The sequence below is a fragment of the Nelumbo nucifera genome, chromosome 8 (assembly GCF_055504915.1).
Source record: "Nelumbo nucifera cultivar China Antique chromosome 8, China Antique-T2T, whole genome shotgun sequence".
In the NCBI taxonomy this organism is placed as follows: domain Eukaryota; kingdom Viridiplantae; phylum Streptophyta; class Magnoliopsida; order Proteales; family Nelumbonaceae; genus Nelumbo; species Nelumbo nucifera.
Genome location: NC_142656.1, coordinates 46,253,566 through 46,262,094, shown reverse-complemented (window position 1 = coordinate 46,262,094; position 8,529 = coordinate 46,253,566). Strand labels below are relative to the sequence as shown.

Genomic DNA, 8,529 nt, shown 5'->3' with positions numbered 1-8,529 from the left:
CAGCTCTATTCCAACCCAAGTATTATTTTTTCATTATATATTATAAAATAAATTTGTATTACTTTTAGATATATTTTATTAATGATCATTTATTAATAATTTTATTTTATGCAAATTTTAATTAATTCTTATTATTTTTAGGGAAAATTTCCAATAGGTATTAGTGTACTCCAGGTCGAGTGTCAATTTAATACCTGAATTTTAAATTGCGACAATCAAATACACAAACTTTCAGTTTGCGACAATTTAATACCCGGTATTAAATTATCATCAGTTAGAAGATAAAATATCCTAAATACCCCCAACTATTTTGAATAATGTATGAATTACCGAATAAAATTACTAAAGTATCCTCATCATCTATTTCGACCAATGCAAGTGAGAACCACTATTCACGCTTGTAGTTACTGAGATTCCGAAAACCAGCTCCCTCACGCCGGTGGTGTCAAGCGAATGCGCCGCTGGAAAAGTTGATTTCCTCGATCGAACACGACGCTGGAAAAGTTGAAGTCGATCCAGTACCGTTGCCGAAGAAGACGACTCCTATTGCCCGTCACTGGAACATTATTGTGCCCACTTTTTTCCTTAATCGTTGCCGGAGAAGACGACTTGTTGTCGGCGCCGGAGTTGTCTATCATTTTCTATGCATTTTTTAACACCGACTTCTTGATTTATCTGCAAGTGGGTTACTAAGATTTTAATATAATATTTTTTAGGGTTTTGATTTTTTTAGTGTTTTTCATTGCTTTAACTATGGACACGAGCCGATCGTTCGTCAGGCCATTGATCTCGTTGATAACCTCTGCGGTTCTGATGATCCCTCTGTTTCTAGCGATTTCATTGCTCGGATTACTGAACGTCTTTCTTCTTCTGCTTTGTCTTGAAGCCGTCGACATGTCTACTCGGTAAGGTTCTTTATTTCTTTTAGTAATTTCTGTTTTCATTCTGGTTAGATATCGAGTTCTTTACTTCTTCATCCAGATTCGAACTTGAAGTTCAAACTCTCCTAGTTTCGATTTTCTTTATTCTTCTTATTCAAGCTTTTTTGGACAAATTCAAAGTATTTTGCTTTATCTCAATTGGATTTTTCTATTAAATTGGAGAAAATTTTGGCAGGCGCATAGATCTGTGTTTTCAATCTCCATCCAGCCATTCTTTCTGGCCAAGTTTGTGTTTGAATCCCAGGACTCGGTGAATAACCACCCTGAACCAGAAACCTACCTGGATTTCTCATTCACCATCCAACCTTTCTGGGAAACCAAAGGTAACAAACACTAAAACTGAGCCAAAAGTCAAGTGGGTTGTTAGACTAAGCTCAGCAGAACCAAGCCTCCCACCAAATTCAATGATTGAAGGGAATCCGCTACTGGATTTCGTGAAGGAGGATTTCATGCGTATCTTTGATGATTAAGAGCTTGCTCGAACGATGTACGACGAGTTCATCATATACCGAGATCTGGTCACCAAGCACAACACCCTGGGTGGTTTTCTTTTCAATCTGGCACTCTTGAAGACGCTTCTCCGGTCAGAGTTTCAGTTGCACAACGTCAAACAAGTACTCCCCTCTCTTGTTACTGATTTAATTTCTGTACAAGACGATGCCAAATTTTTAATGTTTTTTAAGCTTACTAACTTGGCATTGAATTGTTGAGTCGTTATACAGGGTCACTTCAACCCGAATTTCTTAAGAACAAAATGAAGAAAGAATTTCCACCTCCGATCTTCTAAAATTTCGTAATCTGTCATTTTGGTGAAAAAAAACCCATCTGTAAAGGTTAGTTTTGATATTTCAAAATTTTTAACCCACACCTGATATCACGTGAGTCTTCTAATTGACAGTAATTACAATCCCAAGGAAATAAGGTGTACAACAAACACATTCTTATGATTTCATTCAAACCATTCCGATTTATAATTGCCGTGTTTGTTGCAAAAGAGACACGAGTGTTATATTGATATCCAAATAGATATGGACTTTAGTGAGAGCGACACAGATTACTATCCTTTGGTTATTGCCAAATCGATTGATAATCAATGTTGGGTATTAAATTGTCCCAAACTGAAAGTTTGGGTATTTGATTGTCGCGATTTAAAGTTTGGGTACTAAATTGGCACTCGGCCTAAAGTACAGGATACTTATCGGGAATTTTCCCTTATTTTTAAATGGACATAAGGGTAATAAATGTAATGTTTATTATTTTAAAATGGAACTTAAATTAATGTTGATTTAATTTATTTATTACTAATTAAAATATTATTTAATAAATAAGTTACAAATTTTATATTATTGAGTAAATTAAAAAAGTAATCATGTTTAGATCATTGAGGTGCCAAACGACCACCACATTATCAAAAAAGTGACCGCATTGTCTAACCCCATGAAGCCAAGAAAATACCGAGTTACATAAAAGAAAAAATAAAAGTTATAAAATCAATAAAGGAAGGCATGTATGAACCCCACAGCCCAATCGTATTTGGGTCACAAAGGCCCCTTTTTCTTTACTTGATCAACCAAATAGGTTTTACAAACCCTGTTTGAACTTTGAAGTAAGGTTCAAAATATTGATTAAGAGCTTCCCGGTATGCCCCTACAGAGGGTGTATCGGGGTTATGATCGGTACTCGCATATCCTTACTTTGAAGTACTCTCCAAGCCAAATGTTACTGAGTTTGGGACGCTCTGGCCTAAGACCCAACATCAATTGAATGCTTGATAGAGATTCTACAGGCCTTCTTCTAAACTGTTCCTGAAGGGAATCCAAACTTGAGTTTTCAAAGATTTTGCCAAGAAAGGTAGTCAATACGTTATGTTTTATTTACTAGTGATGAGTTCTATTCTTCAGTGATTGTGAGATTCTAGAAACAAAATTATTTTTGAAGGGGTTGAACGTTTTTCCACAAAAGCCTGTTAGATGGTGTATTAATACAACTTGTATAAAGAATGTTTACGATCTTGTCGGAACGTGACACCTGTATTAGAGTTTGGGACGGCTAGCTTGGTAAATTCTCCTGCTAGTTCTGGTGGAGGTCAATATTCGAATTTTGGCTTCACGAGGGATTGGGGATAGGACTGAAAATAGTATCCACTTGTATAAATTCAATTCACTTAAGGATGATATGAAATCAATCTGATGGTGCGCAATCCGGTCGGTCCTAGCTGCCGGTTACCTCGCCTCTGTTGAAATTGGAGGTGCCTGAAACAAGGGAGAAAATGGAGACTTACGGGAAGGAACCCGGTTGGAACATTCCGAAGCTCAAGTTAGTGCTCTTAAGAAGGCAAGGGAAATGAGGAACTTCAAGACCAAAAAACGCAGAAATCACACATACCTCCTTCTTTGGGAGATGGGGGCCTTATATAATCACCCTGTACACTCACTCCCATACCTCTGCCAAATTGGGTATCATCACCTCCGCTAGATCGGATGTCATCATCTCTGCCAGACGCCAGTTCGGGTGTCATAACTGCCACTGTCTATCCTTGTCAGGGCCGTCTCTGCCACGTCTGAGATGGCGGTGGCAGGTGGCCGTTTGGAGGGCGGTTGTCATGTGTCGGACCCCTAATCAGTCAGGCGTGCCGCCTCCATGTACGGGCTTCCTTAGCGTCAGGTACAGTTGTTCAGTTAGGCGACTTGGAGTCGAAGTGGTGTGCGAGGTGAAGTCTTGAGTTCGAATAGAAGTGTGGCCCAAACTGCCCCGGGGTGGGTTAGCTCAAGTTTTTGCCCTTTGTGCTCCTTGTAAGGCTCAGGACCTCAAAGGGAGAGCTCGGATTCTTCCTTGGGGAGCTCGGGTCATGGGCCCGCTGCCGTGCCGAGCTGGCGCTTCTGCCAGGTCACTCTCGGTTGCTTCCACGTGTCGCGTGGCCAAGGGGTCGAGCCAAATCTCCCTCCATCAATTGCCCCCACTCCCCGCGCCTGGGGTCCTGACCCGGCGTGGGGATTTCACGAAATGACGGGTGGATTTGCCTCGTGACGCCTTGGCCTTGGTTTGGAACTTCTCCAGTCTGACCTGTTTGTATTCTTGGTCCAATTAGGGTCAGCTTGGTTCGACCAGGGGTCAATCCCGGGTTGCATGTACCTCACGCGTGGATGCCAAACGATTTTAAATTTTTGAACGTCAAAAACGCGCGCTAAACTAACTTCTCCTCAGGGGGCAGGCAGCCGATTTTGCGGGGAGACGTTGGATGGTTTTGATCTTGGCCATTGAAGCGCGAGTACAGTGGCTATAAATAGTGGGGGGGGCCCGGTCACTTTCCTTCACCATTCATAAGCATTCGTTCCTTGAGCTCGCGTCCAAGGCTGTCAGCTCGTCATTTTTTGTAGTCTAGTAGCTTTTCCCGGGTGAGTCCTCAGCCTTCCTTTTGAACGTCAAAAACGTGTGCTAAACTAACTTCTCCTCAGGGGGCAGGCAGCCGATTTTGCGGGGAGACGTTGGATGGTTTTGATCTTGGCCGTTGAAGCGCGAGTACAGTGGCTATAAATAGTGGGGGGGCCCTGGTCACTTTCCTTCACCATTCATCAGCATTCGTTCCTTGAGCTCACGTCCAAGGCTATCAGCTCGTCATTTTTTGTAGTCTAGTAGCTTTTCCCGGGTGAGTCCTCAACCATCCTTCTGATTCAATGTCTAGCTCGGGTAGTTTACATAGTCTGTTGGGGGGAGGGGGGTCTGATGCTGGTTCTACGAACCGAGCTGCTGCCCCCAACAGCCTTAGTGAGTCCGAGGCGGGGCCCGAGGTAGAGCTCGAGGAAGAGTTCGAGTTTGAGCCCGTAGGCTGAGTCACCTCGGGTAGCTTAGTGAAGGGATGAGAGATCCATCCCATGGACGACCAAAGATTGCAGAATAAGGGGCGAATTTCAAAAATTATTCTCTCCCTTCAACTGGGAATCACATTCCCTATTTAGAAAACCATATTTTCAAGGATCATTCTTGAACCTTAAACTGAACCAGATCTGAACCAAAAGGAGTACGAAAGAATTATACCTGATACGGAGAAGTAATATCTCCCAACGAAGGTGTTCACGCCCAAGGAATGATCCAAAGACTGCTCCCACTGAAAATGGCGCAGTGCAGGATGGAGCAGAATCAGCAGTGTTCTTCCCCAAGAACTCTGTCCTTCGCAATAATCAGTAGAATGGTACGTGAGCACAGCTTCCTTTCAATCCTTTCTCAAAGAACTGATGTCAAGATCCAATCTTGACTTCTCCCACAACTAGAGATCGAACCGGCAAACAGGGCGGCAAGAACAGGGAAGCAGCAAAAGAGTATTCGCAGGGTGCAGAATTCTCTCTTCTTGATTTCAGCACTAAAGAAAATCTGATGTCTTGTCACTTAGGCTGCCGCCCCCTTCTTTTGTTAACCTAAAAGATCAGTTCCTAATCCAATTAGGAGCAACTTATCCAAATCATATTTGGATAAGACTTATCTTTAGGTGATAGGGATAAACCATTATCTTATCTGCAGCTTAGATTAGCTTTCTCCTAATCTCATTAGGAAGTTTCTAAATCTGAATCACATTCAGATCTGGACTCTCTGAGTGGATAGGGTGAAGACCATATCCTATCTGCTAATCCATCTCAGAATTCGCCCCTTTAACTAAATGAATAGCCCAATTCGAAATGGGCTTTAAGCCCATTAAGCTTATGTGCTCACTTAACCTTCCTAACTACTGTCCAGTTGGGCTTCCTTGTATGACGTGGGACCCAAGCATTGATCTACACATCAGCCACATGGGTTCGGCCCAGCCTTTGTTACAAGGCCTGGCCGAATACACTGTTAAAGACAGTGCACCCCCTGAAACCTTAAGTGGTCAATGGGCTCTATGGGCCCAACACTTACCTTAAGTGGTCAATGGGCCAAGCCACCTTGTAACACCCAGAGACTGTGGGCAGATGCAAGATTATCCCATCAGGTATTATCCTCAATGGTCTTACACTCAACCTCTCAGCCCATAATAATCACACACTGCCCGACAAGAGAGGACCTCTCCCTCGGCTGCAAGGAACAGTGTTGCACTCTCCACTTATATGGATCCCGGGAATTAAAACCTTTTTGCAAACATTTGAGAAACCATAATATATATATATATATATATATATACTTTTATATCTCATATAAAATATACTTTGCAAAACAAATCTCAACGGTTGAAATCGGCTGCCGATAGTCTTGGTTTCCATCAGTGAGAGTGCATCCCTGATCATTACCTTTGTCCGACAAAGGGGCTGATCCTGTCACTATGATCACCCACTCAAATGAATTCTCGGACTGTCCCAACATACCCAGTTTTTTACCCCCGCTAAGGATCTCACTGATTGGTACATCAAAGACAGCCCAATCCGACACCTAGTGCAGTATCATAATCGAGACTAGGGGTCGGGTGTAACTTTCTAGTTTTGCCCATCAATCTCCAAGGTCCAGGGCAATATTGAAAATCTGGTCCAGTTCAAAGATTCATTTAATCCTACACTGTATGTGCCTAGGGTCTCACCCTAGCAGCTGAGACAGGCCACCCCAACCGACTTGGTGGCACTATAGTGTCAGCCTTGTCAGGATAGGTCTCCCCAGACCGACCCACTGGCTGTGAACATTCTAAACTAACACGAGTCTCATTAAGTGTCCAGTTTAAGGGTAATACACAGAAACATACCAAGGGAACATGAATCAAATATGCACTTTTATTCATTTACAATAAACTCATAAAGTACATCATTCTGATTGAAGCTAAGGGCATACAAAACTGTCTAACAGCTCCCATTTGCACTTAGGTCCAATCAAGTACTAGCCGGAGTCTCATGCTTTCCACGTGTTTCTCAAACACTTTCTGTGAAAGTGGCTTTGTCAATGGGTCTGCTACATTTTCCGCTGACGCTACCTTCTGAATCAGGATGTCCCCTCTACCAACAATCTCCCGCAGTACGTGGTACTTCCTCAGGCTTACCGTTAAATGGCCGTTTCGTCATCTTGCCTTGTAGGCATGGCTCACAAGTGGGAAGATCTTCTACAGTTAGAAAATCCAAAGGACCATCATTTACCAACCTTGTGATTCGGTCAACATCGATGTGGCCAAGTCGGTAATGCCACAGACACGTGGGATTAACAGTATCACGGGCTCTCTTCTTGGGGATTTCAGCCGACGTAGTTTCGGTTATGTTAGTTTCTAGAGAAGGATGTAGAACATAGAGACCGTTCTCCAGTTCTCCGTATGCGATGAATCTGTTGTTTCTTTTAATAGTAATCGTATTACTAAAGAAGACTGAATAACCATCTGCACACAGTTTTGAGACAGAAATCAAATTTCTCCTTAAATTTTGTATATAAAGACAATCTTTCAGTACAATTATTCCTTCTCTAAAAGGTAATTCCACGGTTCCTATGGCCGCGGCTGCAACAGTTGCAGTAGTCCCCAAGTAGAGTGTGACTTCTCCTTCACTCAGCCTTCTGCTTACCTTGAACCCCTACAGTGAGTTACACGCATGAGTTGAAGCCCCGGAGTCAATGCACCAGGACGCAGAAGCTACCAACAAATTGGTTTCTATAACACAAGTTTCAAAGTTACCTTTCTTGGATTCCAGGTAGGCAGGACAATTCCTTTTCCAATGGCCGGTCTTCTTGCAGAAGTGACAGACATCCAATGCTTTGTCTTTCTTCTACTTCTTGCTCTTAGTGGCTTTCTTCTGAGGCTTCTTTGCCTTCCTCTTTCTCTTGCTTGTCTTGCCAGTTTCAACAAGCATGGCTACAGGCCCATCCTTTCTAATCAGTTCTTCAGCTCTTTGCAACATATTGCTGAGCTCTTGCAAGCTGACATTCAGCTTGTTCATGTTATAGTTCATGATGAACGGATTAAAGGAATGAGGCAAAGAGTTAAGGATAGCATCTATCTAGGTTGCAAGGTCTAGCCCGGATCCAAGAGCCTCCAGTTCGTTGATGTATCCCATCATCCGAAGACAATGGTCGTGAACTTGTTGACCCTTGGACATTTGTGCGGTCATGAACTGTTTCAAGACCTTTTGTCGAATAGAACAATTCTACTCTTCATACATTGTCCTGAGACTGTCCAATATGTCTTTGGCAAGTTCGATCTGATCGAACTGCCTCTGTATCAGGTTGTCTAAGGAGGAAATGATGTAACACCGGGCAAGGCAGTTTTTCTCCTTCGGGCCTCAGAAGCCCTATCACCCGGATGCTCCGGGGCAGGATTCTTTGCCACTTTGTCCTGCTTTTCAGAAGCTAAGACCAGCATAAGGTTCTTGTACCAGTCAGCATAGTTTGGGCCCTTCAAATTGTTGTTATCAAGCAGTTTTGCAAAATATCCATTTGTCATTTTTTGATAAAAGAGCAAACATCAGTCCATAACCTGATTTGATTCATGTTCATTTCATAGATATGGATTTTAATCTACAATCCATTTCCATTTATTCGTCTCTGAGACTTCCCTCCTTTCTTAGTGACGGAGACTACGGGTTGTCTCTGGAAATGTGGGAAATCACATAGGATGCATGGAGCCAACTGTTTCAGCTACATAACCCCACCACCT

General features: G+C 42.7%; 1 long non-coding RNA gene across 1 annotated transcript; it reads left to right on the top strand.

Annotated features, from left to right (window-relative positions):
• The first annotated feature begins 367 nt into the window (after positions 1-367).
• On the top strand, positions 368-1,715 carry LOC109115544 (uncharacterized). The gene is made up of 2 exons (XR_002023305.2): positions 368-905; positions 1,117-1,715. It is a non-coding gene; the product is annotated as an uncharacterized LOC109115544 (long non-coding RNA).
• The last annotated feature ends 6,814 nt before the right edge of the window (positions 1,716-8,529 follow it).